The sequence below is a fragment of the Elephantulus edwardii genome, unplaced genomic scaffold, assembly GCF_000299155.1.
Source record: "Elephantulus edwardii isolate Elephantulus edwardi_28Jun2011 unplaced genomic scaffold, EleEdw1.0 scaffold00072, whole genome shotgun sequence".
NCBI classification, from domain to species: domain Eukaryota; kingdom Metazoa; phylum Chordata; class Mammalia; order Macroscelidea; family Macroscelididae; genus Elephantulus; species Elephantulus edwardii.
The window spans coordinates 14,833,740-14,847,423 of NW_006399822.1; positions in this window are offsets into that span (position 1 = coordinate 14,833,740).

A 13,684-nucleotide genomic window follows, 5' to 3' on the forward strand; every position below is an offset into this window, starting at 1 on the left:
ATGTCTATTGAAAAGACTAGTTTTCCTCAAATCAATGTGATGGCTGATTGCTGTAGATTGATCTTTTATGATTTTATGCTTTTATGATAACTCTCAGGCACAAAATTTAATTTGATTCTTAGAAGGTAGTATTGTATGCAACATTATTTAAAGTGTATGTACAAACAAGTTCAATGCATGAGTTTTCTAAAGTCATAGAAAGAACCTAGATGCAACCCCTGTGGAAAGCAGTATGGCGCTTTCTCAAAAAGTTGCAAATAGAGATACCATTTGACCCAGCAATTCCACTACTGGGAATATACCCTGAAGAGACCATAGCTGACATCCAAGCAGATATATGCACACCCATGTTTATTGCAGCTTTGTTCACAATAGCAAGGAGTTGGAAACAACCTAAGTGCCCATCAACAAACAAATAGCTAGAGAAGCTGTGGTATATTCGCACAATGGAATACTATGCTGCATCAAAAAACAAGGAACTTATGCAATATTATTCAAAATGGTTGACTCTGGAGAACATTATGCTGAGTGAAATATCCCAGTCACAAAAGGACAAATATTACATGATGCCACAGTTGTAGAATGGGACTGTCCTTGGGGTTGGGGAGAGACTGAGTAAGATGGGTTCAATAATGTATACTGCACTGAAACAGAGGAGGGAGAGAACCGTCTAAAAGAGAGATGTAACTGGGTATCTCTGTCATCACAGGAGACTAGAGCGAGGGCTGCATGGTGGAGGGGACCTGGGGGAGTGTTTGTAAAACAATGAAAGAATCTTTTCTTTTACTTTTCCATAATTTTTGGACTCATGTGCCTATAACTTGTTAGTCAAATTCGTGTCTTCTAGGTTGCAACACCCCCATGATACATCTTGAAGGATATGTACATGTACAGCCAAGCACAATCAATAAGAGTGCATCTGAATTCCAAAATCAATCTCCATAATAGTCTATGTGTTTCCTACTGCCAAAGGGGCCCTTTAGAGTAGTGAGAGAAGATCTTCACCCTGAAACCCACAGCGTCCCTTTTCAGCAGGAAGTAGCTAAGAGAATACGCCGTCCCCTTTTCCTTATGACTCAGGGTGAAGTCTCTCTCAGGGAGGAGTGATAGGGAATGGCAAAGGACACACTGACAAAGAAGATTAATCAGAACTGGCTTTGACAAGCACTGTGGCATTTGGACAAGAACAAACTGGGAGGAGTGTGGAGAGAGTGGTGCAGCAATGAATGAGTGGAAGCCCAGAATCTCTGTAAATGTTTATGAAAATTAATAAAATATAATTATAGAGAAAAAAAAGAAAGAACCTAGAAAGTATTAAGAGCATATTTTTAAATTTTTTTTTGCTATGTGATGAATAGATTCATTCTGGAAAGGGTTAAACCAGGCTGCTCCTTGGAAGCAAGGATTCTGAGGCTTCGCCTGACATACTTTGGACATGTTGCAAGGAGGAACCAGTCCTTGGAAAGGGACATCATACTTGGGAGAGTGGAGGGACAGTGCCTGGGGTAATGAGGGTAGGTGTGTCAGAGGCAATACGATTGGCACAGGACAGAGCAGGGTTTAGGGTTGTGAGTCACAGACAACTCAAAGACACATAACAACAACAACAACAACATGTGATATACATATGAAATCTTATCTTAAAGTTAGAAAACCTATTCTTGTCTAATTTTTGGAAAGAAAACATTGCTAATTTTAATTTAATTTTACACACTGACTTGGTCCACACTTGTGTTAGTTGTTATTGTCTTGCTCAAAGTCATTCAATGGATGGAATTGCTCAGCTCTGCACCATTCCCACAACAATTTCTCGGTTTGTGACCAATGCTGCAGCCCCTGTGTCAGTCCATTTTACTGAGGATCTTTCTCTTTTATTGATCCTCTATTTGGCCAACCACCATTTCCTTCTACAAAGAAGAAAATAATAGCTCCTGATAATATGTCCAAAATGTGTGAGATGAAATCTCTTCCTTCTCATTTCCAAGAGGCATTCTGATGGTTTTTCCTCTAAGATTTGTTTATTCTTCTGGAAATCCATGGTATAATCAATATTCTTCATCAGTATCATGTTAGAAGGTATCAGCTCTTCTTTGGTCTTTCTTTTATATTATACAGCTTTCACATGTATATTACTCAAAAAATTCTTTCTTTTTAGTCAGAACCAGCTCATACCTGACTTTCCAATGGATTCTCAAGGCTGTAAATAGCACAACAGTCAAGGCTGTAAATAGCACAACAGAAAAGCTTTCACCTTCAAAGCAGCTGATGGGCTTGAACTGTCAGAACTGAGCAGCCTTTTGGATAGCAGTGCAACTCCTTCTGGTCTGAGGCACTAGGGATCCTTTGCTGTGAGGCAACTGAAAATACCATGACTTGGCTCAAGTGTGTCTTAGCCCTCAAAGTGGCATATTTGGTCTTTAAAAGATGTCTTTTGTGGCAGACTTGTCCAAAGGAAAATACTGTTTCATTTCTTGACTGCTGCTTCCATGGACTTCGATTGTAGATCTAAGTAAAATTAAACCCTTGACAATTTCAACCTTTTCTCTGTTTATCATAATGTTTATTATATCAGTGATTTTAGCAAAAACGTGAGAATTTTTATTTCCTTTATTTTCAGTTGTAATCCATATTGAAGTCTGTAGATTTTAGGTTGCTTTTTTTTTTTTTTTAAATCCTCAGAAGTAAGTATTTCAAGTTCTCTTCATTTATAAACATCTAAAGTAATACATAATTTTTATTTTTTTTCTGCTTTTCACAGAGGGGGCATAAATCTACGATTTAATTTTATAAAAATCTGATACGACCCTATAATCTTCTAAATCAGGTAATGCCCATTCTCCCAGAAGTTCCTTGGCTTCCTTATCATCAGACATTCACTCCCATGTCTGTGCTGGTATCTCAGCATCAGGAACCTCATAGATTCACAGAAGACAGGATCTGAGACCTCCCCATAATCTTCTAAATCAAGTAATGCCCAATCTCCCAGAAGTCCACCACATCAGATTTAGAAGAGACCTATCTGGACCTTGAAAATGGCAAAAATTTTTCCCTGAACCTGGTACAGGGTAGTCTGGCATCCTCCTAAATGTGAAACAGGCAACAACATGAAAGACTAGTAGCAGTGTGTGGTGCAAGACATCACAGAAGTGACTTGTGGACTAAGCTATCATATCAAGAGGTGGCCAGAGAAGGGAGGGTTTGATCAGGTAGGCAGGAGTGTAAGGAATGGTGATGTAACAGTGAAAGGGAAAAGACAAGACACACTTGCTCTGTTGCGGGGGACAGTGAATATATTGGTAGCTTCTGCAATGGAAGTCTCTTTCATCTGCTCAGTAAAATGCTTGTCAGTCAGATATTGTTCTAAAACTAAGCATCCAAGTTAAGACAAACTAGGAGAAGGATTGGCCATCTACTTTTGAAATATAACAGGCCTTTGAAAACCCTAAGTACAATAGGGCATACTTTGAGTAGACTAACAGATATAGCAACAGAGGCCGTGCGCTCAAATTTGGAAACACAAAGAAGTAGGAACAGTTGTAAACATAAACTAATGATTGGAACATGGAATGTGAGAAGAATGAATATAGGAAACCTAGACATTGCTAAGAAAGAAATGGAACACATAAATATTGACATACTAGGTATTAGTGAAATGAGATGGATTGGCATGGGATATTTTTAATCAGTTGATCATATGATCTACTGTACTAGAGGTGAAAAGGTGAGAAAAAATGGGGTCACTTTCATAGTTAAAAAGGCCATTTCTAGATCCATCTTGAAATACAATATTGTGAGTAAAAGAATAGTATTTATACACATACAAGAAGACCTGTTAATATCACTATCATTCAAATTTATGCACTAACAACCAGAGCCAAAGAGGAGGAAATAGACTATTTCTACCAAATGTTTCAATAACCAAGATTCATTAATAATAATGGCTGACTAGAATGCGAAACTTGGAAGCCAGGAAGAAGGATCAGTAGTCAGAAAATATGGACTTGGTGGCAGAAATGAGGCTGGGGGTAGAATGATAGAATTCTATACAGTGAATGATTTACTCATAGTAAATACTTTTTATTTTTATAAGAAACGTAAACAGAGGCTGTACACATAGATTTCACCTGATGGTATGCACAAGAATCAGATGGATATCTGTGGAAGGAATCACTGGAGAAGTTCAATAACAGCTGTGAAAATGAGATGAGGTACTGATTATGGAACAGACCATCAACTAATCATATGCAAGTTCAAATTAAAGCTAAAGAAGGTTAAAACATATCCATACAAATAAAAATTTGATCTTGAGTTTATACTCCTGAACTTAAAAACCAACTCACAAAAAGGTTTGAGGCCTTGAACATTAATGAACGAAGACCAGATGAGTTGTGGGAAGATAACAAGAATATTGCTCATGAAGAATGAAAAAAATCATTACAAAGAAGGAAGACAAAGAAAGGACCAAAATAGATGTCAGAAGAGACTCTGAATATTACACTAGAGCACCAAGAACCCAAAGTAAAGGAAAAAATCAAGAAGTTTAGGAGGTGAAGAGAAGATTTCAAAAGACAGCTCAGGAAGACATGACAAAGAATTATAATGAGATGTGCAAGGAGCTAGGGTAAGAAAATCAAAAGGGCCAAACTCATTTAGCATTTCTTAAGATGAAGGAACCAAAAAGCAAATTCAAGCTGCCAGTTGCAATTCTTAATTCTTTGGGCAGAGTACTGAATGTTTCAGGAAGCATTAAAAGGAGATGGATTGCAGTGTATTGAAAATAAAGGAACTCATGAAATATTACACAAAATGGGTTACCCTGGAGGACATTATTCTAAGTGAAATATCTCAGTTACAAAAGGACAAATACTGCGCAGTGCCACTGTTGTAAAATGAGACTGACATCAAGTTTATGGGGAACCTAAGAAAAGAGGGCATAAATAATGTATACTTCATTGAAACAGATGAGGGAGAGAACGGTTTAAAAGGAATATATGATTAGATATTATTTTCATCACTAGAGTCCAGAATAAGAGAAAAGTGAACAGAAGGGTAGGCAAGGAGGAAAATGGGCAACAATGGATGAATGGAAATCTAAAGTTTCTGTAAACTTTCATTAAAATTTCAATTAAAAATGATATAAAAAACAAAAAAGTGGAAGTAGTATATAGAATCATTGTACCACAAAGAATTTCCTGACACAGAAGAATATTTTTTAATAACTTTTTTAATTTAAATTGCCATTTTAACAAAAGTTTACAGAAAAGTTAGATTTTCATTCATTCATTATTGCACATTTTACCCCCTTCCTTCCTTTCCCCTCCCCAAGCTGACTTTTCTTTTCACTAGTTTATTTACAAAATTCTAATACAAATTCTAACAAATTTTTTTCAATTTCCCTCACCCCCCACCCATCAAATTGTACAACCCAATGACTGATCCCCTCTACCCCCTGTGAATCCAAATCTCTCAGGTTTCAGCCTCTCCCACCCCTCTTGGATCCTTATACTCATTTTACAATAATGGTCTTATGCAATATTTATCCTTGCTGGACGAGTTAGTTCATAACATAGAAGAATTAAAAGAAACAACATATGATCAAGAGGCAATGGTGATGAAGGAGGAAGTGTAGGCTGCTTAGAAGGACATGGCAAAAAATAAAGCCCCAAGAATTGATGTATTTCAACAAACAGATGCTACCCTGGATGTGCTCACTAAGTTTTGCTCGGAAATCTGGAGGACAACCACTTGCCCAACTGACTGGAAAAGATCCATATTTATTCCCATTTCCAAAAAAAGGTGACCTGACAAAGTGTGGAAATTATCAAACTATATCACTAATATCACACACTAACAAAATCCTGCTGAAGATTATACAGGAAAGACTTGAACAGTACATTGCCTGGGAACTACCAGAAATACAAAGTGGGTTTAGAATAGGTCATAGCACTAGAGACATTATTGCCAAAGTCAGATGGATCTTGGCAGAAAGCAAAGAGTACCAGAGGGATGTCTATCTGTGTTTCATTAACTATTCAAAGGCGTTCAATTAATGTGGATCACAACAAATAGTGTCTAACCCTGAGGAAAATGGGAACCCCAGAACACTTGATTGTGCTTATGTGAAACCTATACTTGGATCAGGAAGCAGTCTTCAGAACAGAGCAGGGAAACGCAGCATGGTGGAAAAAAAAAGGAGTGTGTCAGGGATGCATCCTGTGTCCATATCTTTTTAAACTATATGCACAGCAGATTATTCGGGAAGCATGGCTTCATGAGGAGGAATGTAGCATTAGCATTGGAAGAAGACTCATTAACAACCTACCTTATGCAGATGACACGACCTTGCTTGCTGAAACTGAAGGAGACCTGAAGCACTTGCGGCGGAAGGACTGTAGTCTTCAATATGGTTTGAAGCTCATCATCAAGAAGACAAAGATTCTCATTACTGTGACAATTGGGAGCACCATGATAGATGAAGAAGAAATTGAGGTTGTTAATGATTATAGCTTGCTCGGCTGGCTCCACAATCAACACTCTTAATACCAGCAGTCAGGAAATTAAAAGACAAATTTCATTGGGAAAATCTACTGTTAGGGACCTCTCTAGAGTACTGAGAAACAACGATGTCAGTCTACAGAATAAGGTGTGCCTAATCTAGGTCATGGTCAAAATTATCTGTTATGCTTCAGAGAGCTGGACAATGACTAAGGACGACAGAAGAAGAATCAATGCCTTCAAATTGTGGTGCTGGAGAAGAGTCTTGAACATATGGTGGACAGCCAAGAAAACAAATATATCTGTCTTGGAGAGACTGAAACTAAGTTTCTCCTTGGAGGTTAGGATTTTGAAGCTCCATCTCACATACTTTGGGTAGGTGGCCAGGAGAGATCGGTTTTTGGAAAAAGACACTATGCTTGGAAGGGTGAAGGGACAGCTCAGGAGAGGAAGACCCCAGACGAGATGGATTGATACAGTAACTGGGGCAACGGAGGTTGGTGTTTTGGAATTAGTGAGACTGGCTCAGGACAGGCCAGGGTTCAGACCTACTGTACATAGGTTAGCTATGGGTCACAGGCAACTTGATGGCACATAAAACAACAGTTACTGTACAATAATAAGTGAAAAGTAGGTCAGGTGCTGATTGTGGAAAAGACCATCAATTACTTAAATGCAAGTCCAAACTGAACCTAAGTAAAATAAAATCAAATCCCCAAGAACTAAAGTTTGACCTCAAGTCTAATTTTACCAGAATTTAAAGACCATCTCAGGAACAGGTTCGAGGCCTTGAAGGAGACCAAATGAGTTGGGGAAAGATATCAAGAATATCATTCATGAAGAATGCCAGAAGTCATATAGATAGATATAGATAGAGGAGGAAGAAAAGACCAAGATAGACGTGAGAAGAACCTCTAAATATTGCACTAGAGCACCAAAAAAGCAAAGGGAAGAAATCAAGACGGTAAGGAACTGAACAGAAGATTTCACAGAGCAGCTCAGGACTACAAAGAAAAGTATTATAATGAAATGTGCAAAGAGCTGGAGATGGAAAATCAAAAGGGATGGACTTGCTTGGAATTTCTTAAGCTGAAGGAACTGAAGAACAAGTTTAAGCCTTGAGTTGCAATGCTTAGGATGCTGTGGGCAAAATGTTGAATGACCAAGGAAGCATCAAAAGAATATGGAAGAAGTACACAGAGTCATAATATAGAAAAAAATTGGCTGACAGAAGAATTTAATGAAACAATATATGATCAAGAGGCAATGGTGATGGAGGAAATTCAAGCTGTTCTGAAAGGAATGATGAAAAAACAAGGCCCTAGGAATTGACAGCATACCCATTGGCATATTGTAGCAAGGAGATGCTTCCCTGGACTTGCTCACCAGGTTATGACAAAAAATCTGGAGGACAACTACCTGGCCAACTGATTGGAAGAGATCTCTATTTATTCTCATTCTAATAAAACGTGACCAGACAGAATTGACTTTCTAGACAACGTTATTGTTGCACATTTTCCTCCCTGTGTCCTCATTGCCCCAGTTCACTTTTTTTCTTTGAGGAAAAAAAGTTCTTTCATTGTTTTACAGTCCCTTCCATCTCCCCAGACCACTTTACTATGTTTTAGTCAAGACTTTTATCATGCCAGTAATACCTAATCATATGTTCCTCTTCCACAGTTCTCTTCCTTGTCTGTTTCAATGCTGTGTACATTATTTATCCTCTCTTTTCTTAGTTTTTCCCCAAACTCCATATCAGTCCTGTTTTATAATGGTGGCATTATGCAGTATTTGTCTTTTTGTGACTAAGCACTCAGCATAATGTCCTCCATGGTCACCCATTTTGTATATTTCATGAGTTCTATGTATTTCACTACTGTATAATATTCCATTGTATGGCTATACCACAGCTTCTCTATCTATTCATTTGATGATGGGCACTTGTCTGTTTCCATTTCTTTGTGAACAATAAACATGGGAGTGCATATATCTGCTTGGATAGCAGTTCTGGCTTCAGGATTTTTGCTCATAGGGTTGCTATGAGTCATGCTCGACTTGACAACAATCAACAGCAACAACATCTCTAATATCACATGGAAGCAAGATCCTACTGATAATTATCCAAAAATGACTGGTATAGTGCATCAGTAGAGAACCTCCTAAAGTGCAGGCTGAGTTTAGATGAGGCCATGGGCTAGGGACATCAAAGCCAATGTTAGATGGATCTTGGCTGAAAGCAGAGAGTACCAGAGCAATGTCTATCTGTGTTTCATTGACTTGCAATGGCATGTGACTGTGTGGATCACAATAAACTGTGCTTAATCTGGAGAAGAATAGGAATCCCAGAACACTTAATTGTGCTCATGTGAAACCTAAACTTGGATCAGGAAACACTAGTGGGAACAGAGCAGGGAAACATTACATGGTTTAGGAACAGGAAAGATGTGCATCAAGGATGCATCTTTTCTCCATATGTGACTATCTCCATATCCTATCTTCATATGTGGAATCTATGTGCATAAAAGATCATTAGGGAGGCTGGACTTTATGAGAAAAAATTTGGCATCAGAATTGGAGGAAGACTCATCAACAATCTGCGTTACACAGATGATAAAACCGTGCTTGCTGACACTGAGGAGGACAGGAGGTGTATGCTGCATAAGTGCAAGAACTATAGTCTTTAATATGAATTGAAGCTTGACATCAAGAAAATAAAGTTCTATTGGCTAGGATTTTTTTTTAAATGATTTTTGCGTCTATATCCATCAGAGATATTGGTCTGTAGTTTTGTTTGTTTTTTTGTTTTGTTTTGTTTTGTTTTTATCTTTGCCTGGTTTTGGTATTAGAGTTATTCTTGCATCATAGAATGACTCTGGAAGTGTTCCTTCGTTTTCAATTTTTTGACATAATTTAAGTAGAATGGGTGCTACATTCTCTCTGAATGTTTGGTAGAATCCAGGTGTGAAGCCATCTGGTCCAGGACTTTTCTTATGGGGACGTCTTTTTATGGCCTTTTCAATTTCTTTTCTTGTGATGGATCTATTCAAGTGTTCTATACCTGTCCTTGTCAATCTGGGTAGGGGATGTGTTTCAAGGAATTTTTCCATTTCCTCTAGGTTTTTTAATTCATCAGATTATAACTTTTGGTAGTATTCTGATAATATTGATTTGATTTCCTTCTGGTTCTGTTGTGATGTCACCTCTGTAATTTCTTTTTATTTTTTTCTTAATCGAGTTATATGTGTGTTTTATTCCCCCCCCCTTTTGTTAAATTTGTCAGAGGTTTGTCAATTTTATTGACCTTTTTGAAAAACCAGCACCTGGTCATACTGATGGTTTCAACTGTTTTTCTGTTTTATATCTAATTGATTTCAGCTCTTGTTCTTTTAATTTCTGTTCTTTAGAGGTTGTAGGATTAGATTGTTAGATTAGATTATGTTGTAGGATCAGATTGTTAATTAGATTAGATTTAGAATGAATTAGATTAATAATTAGATTAGATTGTTCATTACATTGGACTGATAGATTATTGATTGGATTAATTTGTAGGATTAGATTATTAGTTAGATTAGATTATGTTGTATTAGATTTTTAATTAGATTAAATTGATAGATTGTTGATATTTTTCTCTCTGTTGAAGGTGTTGAGTTAGATCATCTGTTCTTTTTTCTTTATTTTTTATGTGTTTGCTTATTGCTATGAACTGTCCCCCTGAGGACTGCCTTAGCTGTGTTCCAGAGGTTTTGGTAAATTGTATTTTCATTATCACTTGTTTCAAGGAACTTTTTTATTACATTCTTTATTTCTTTTATAATCTAATCATGTTCTAGCAGGAAGTTATTTAGTTTCCACATGGGTGGTTTTGTAAACTTTACTTTTTTGTGGTTAATTTCTAATTTTATGGTACTGTGGTCTGAGAAAATACTTTGTACTATTTCAATGTTTTGAATTTGTTGAGGCTTGCTTTGTGACCTAATATATGATCAGTTCTTGAGAATGTACCATGTGCACTTGAGAAGAAAGTGAATTGTTTTATTTCTGTGCAGTACTCTGAATACATCCACAAGTTTGAGTTGGCTGATGGTATAGTTTAGATCTTCTGCATCTTTGCTGAGTTTCTTTTGAATTAAACTGCCAAAATGTCCAAACACAAATGAATGGATTGAGAAATTATTGTACAGTCACACAATGGGATACTATGCAGCACACAGAAGCAATGATTTTGCAAATTATCACCTAACTTAGGGGGAACTTGAGAGCATTATGGTTAGTGAACTAACTCAGTCACACAGGATAAATGTTGTATAACGCCATTATTGTAAAATGAGTATAAGGATACAAGAGGAGTAGGAGAGGGTGGTAGCAGAGGGATGAGGATGTGCAGGGGGAGCGGTGGTTAATCATGGAATTGTACAATTTGATGCGGCAGGGTGAGGGAAATTGAAAGACTTTCTTCTTAAAAACAATGTATTCGAATTTTGTAAATAGTAGAAAATTTTAAAAACATTAAAAAGGAAAACAAAATTATCACCACTGGACCAATTGGCAACCTCATGATAGACAGAAAAGAGATTGAGATTGTTAACAACTTTAGCTTGTTCTACAATCAGTACTCTTGACACCAGCATTCAGAAAATGAAAAGACAAATTAAATTGGGGAAATCTGCTGTCAGGGACCTCTCCAGAGTACTGAAGAGCAATGATGCTGGTCTGGAAACTAAGGTGTGCCTGATACAGACCATGATCTTTGCGATTACTTGTTATGCATCAGATGACTTGACAGTGACTAAGGATGACAGAAGAACAATCAATGCCTTTGAGTTGTGGTGCTTGAGAAGAGTCTTGAACATACCATGGAGTGCCAGGGGAACAAACAGGTCAGTCCTGGAGAGGGTGCAACCAAGTTATTTTCTAGAGGCAACTATTTTGAAGGTCTATCTCACATGCGTTGGGCATGTGGCCAGGAGGGACCAGTCCTTGGAGAAAAACATGCTTGGAAGGGTGGAGGGAGAATATAGGAGATTAGATGGATTGACTCAGTGACTGGAGATATGGAATTAGGTCTGTTGGCTGAGATTGGCTCAGGATATGATAGATTTCATGGATGTTGTACATAGGGTAACTATGAGTCACAGGCAACTCAAAAGCACAAAACAATAACAACAATCTAAAACTGAATGATGCTATACTTGGAAATAAGTTGTTAAATGGGATATATAATCGTGTGCTGACTCCTTTCTCTTCTCACAGCAAAGCTCCGGAAATACAGGAGGGAGGCGGATGGGCTGGGAGTTATAGAGAAAAGATGAATTATGCTTAGAAAAAGAGCAAATCTTGGGTGATTCATTTTGGATTGTCTGGAAAGACTGTCATCTCATATGTAAGCCTGTTCTCACAGACCCACTCTGCAGGATATTAAAAGAAAAACTCCTTTAAGATAAACACTTCACCTTTTAATAAGTCACAGCAGTTGTGTAAAAGAAAGACTAACTTACCAAGTCTGTCATTCTTCATGCTGAAACCCCAAGTAATAAGGGCAATGAAATTCTAAATATGTACCTTTATAAGCAATGAGGAGATAATCTTGTACACATAACTATATTTTTCTATGTACACATGACACATAACCACAGTCTTTGGTCAATTCTGACCATAGGGATCCTCCACTAGGTTTGCAAGATCATAAATCTTTAAAGGAAGAGACTGCCCATCTTTCTCCTGCAGATAAAGTTTACACACTAAAATAATCAATCTTGATTTTTATTCCAGAAATAGGGAGGGAGAGAAAGGAAAGTAAAAATTAGAAAATATTCAATAGATATCTAGTAAGATGGGTGTAGGGAAAACAAATTTGCTGTGGAAACTTTAACTTATTCTTGAGGAGTAAAGATTACAGTCTAAGGATTTAATTCATAACCCTATTCTTTGATTTTGTGCAGTGACCATTTTTTAAAATCTTCTTTCATGTAAGTAGCAAACAGGGCTTGTTCTCTTATTAGCTCATTAATTCAATTAAAGCCAGTATCTTTTAAAAAATACACAGTAAGGGAATGATTCATAAAATATCCCTAAAGAAAGGAAAGATGTAAAGAAATAGTCAATAAAATAAACACGGTTACATACATAACTCTACAATATCAATAATAAATTTTAATCTTTTAGAGACTATATAGGCAGATAGAAATAAAGTCAACAAAATAAACACTATTACATACATAATCACCAATAATAAATGCTAATCTGCCATAGACAGAGAGGAAAGATGAACAGGTACAATCTCTCCCTATCCAGAAACGAGAAACTCTGCTCGGTTTCGGGATCTTAATGCACTAAAACAGTACAAAGAAATTATGCACCAAGAGAACCTCAACGTCTATGGCTCTGAGACTGGAAGAACTGGGGTGATACCCAGCTACCACTGTTTCTCACTTCTAAAGGGATCACAGTGCAGGGTCCTGAATAGCGTTGGAGACAAAATGGAGCAAACTAAAAATATAAAATTACTGATATTATCAAAACCAATGGAACCTTTGAGCCTGTAACAAAACTCATCCCTGTGACTTAATTTTTTGTGAAATATAGGGAGCTCTGTTGACCTAGAGTCAAGAAGCTACACTGCATTCCCAAAGGTGTGCAGTTCAAATCCCATGAGCTTCTCCGCTAAAGAAGGATGGGCAATCTCCTTCTGAGCGATTAATTTTTCTCTGAAAACCCACTGGAGGGTCAGCTGTAGGTCAGCTACAACTGAATGGTACACAACAACAAAAACAGGCACACCTATATAAGACCAGAATATCAGGGAAGTTAAGAACACACTCCTTAGCAAAAGTCTATGAAGTAAAAATGGCAGCATTCACCCAGGGCTAAATCCCAGAAGGCAGGAAGGAGTAAGAATAAGTAATAGAAATGATAATCACAAGTAGGAAGTAGGAAGAACATGATTATATTGTGTGGATTAAATTTTGAGGCCTTGAACACTAATGAACGAAGACCAGATGAGTTCTGGGAGGATGTTAAATGTATCATCCAGGAAGAGTGCAGGCAGTCATTACAAAGACGGGAAAGGAAGAAAAGACCAAAATGGATGTCAGAAGAAACTCTGAAGATTGCACTGGAATGTAGAAAAGCCAAAGCACAAGGAAGACTCCAAGACACTAAAGAGCTGAACAGAAGATTCCAAAAGGCAGCA